Here is a 488-nt window from a genome sequence, read left to right on the forward strand (position 1 = left end):
CAGGGCTCTTCAGCAGCGCTGCCATGGACGCCCTTGTGCCAAGGCCATTCCAAACCCTGGCTGCCCGCAGGCTGGCGTGCCTGAACAGCCCTGCTCCCAGCCCCCCGCACCCCTCTTCCCCGCCGGGTGCTGGCTGTGCTTCAGGCAATGCCACTACACGTGGCAGTCACGGCAGTGCCGAGCGTCTCCACGCCGCCTGTCTGTCTCACCATCGGTCCCACCTGGGACGGCCACACCGCCACTGCCAGCTTGGCAGGACTCGGACCTGCCGTCCCACGGGCAGCACAGGCGTGTCGCTCCACGGAGGCGACAGGGAGCCCCGCGGGAAGGAGGGACGTACGTCTCCTGCAGATGCACTGCTATCTCTGCCCCAAATGTATGCCACAGCGTGGGTGAGGAGGGTTTGCAGGGAAGCAGTGGGGACCCAGCGGGCTGCCTGAGCAAGCGCTGGGCTGCCAGTGGTCCACTGGCTCGGCAGTGGCCATCCC

General features: G+C 67.8%; 1 protein-coding gene across 1 annotated transcript in view; it reads right to left on the minus strand.

Annotated features, from left to right (window-relative positions):
- Positions 1-488, minus strand: part of PLXND1 (plexin D1) — a gene marked incomplete at both ends in the record, with an annotated part of 54,417 nt that overhangs the window by 3,598 nt on the left and 50,331 nt on the right. The gene's annotated exons all lie outside the window — the stretch shown is intronic.

Source organism: Eurypyga helias, unplaced genomic scaffold (genome assembly GCF_000690775.1).
Source record: "Eurypyga helias isolate BGI_N326 unplaced genomic scaffold, ASM69077v1 scaffold2266, whole genome shotgun sequence".
NCBI lineage: Eukaryota > Metazoa > Chordata > Aves > Eurypygiformes > Eurypygidae > Eurypyga > Eurypyga helias.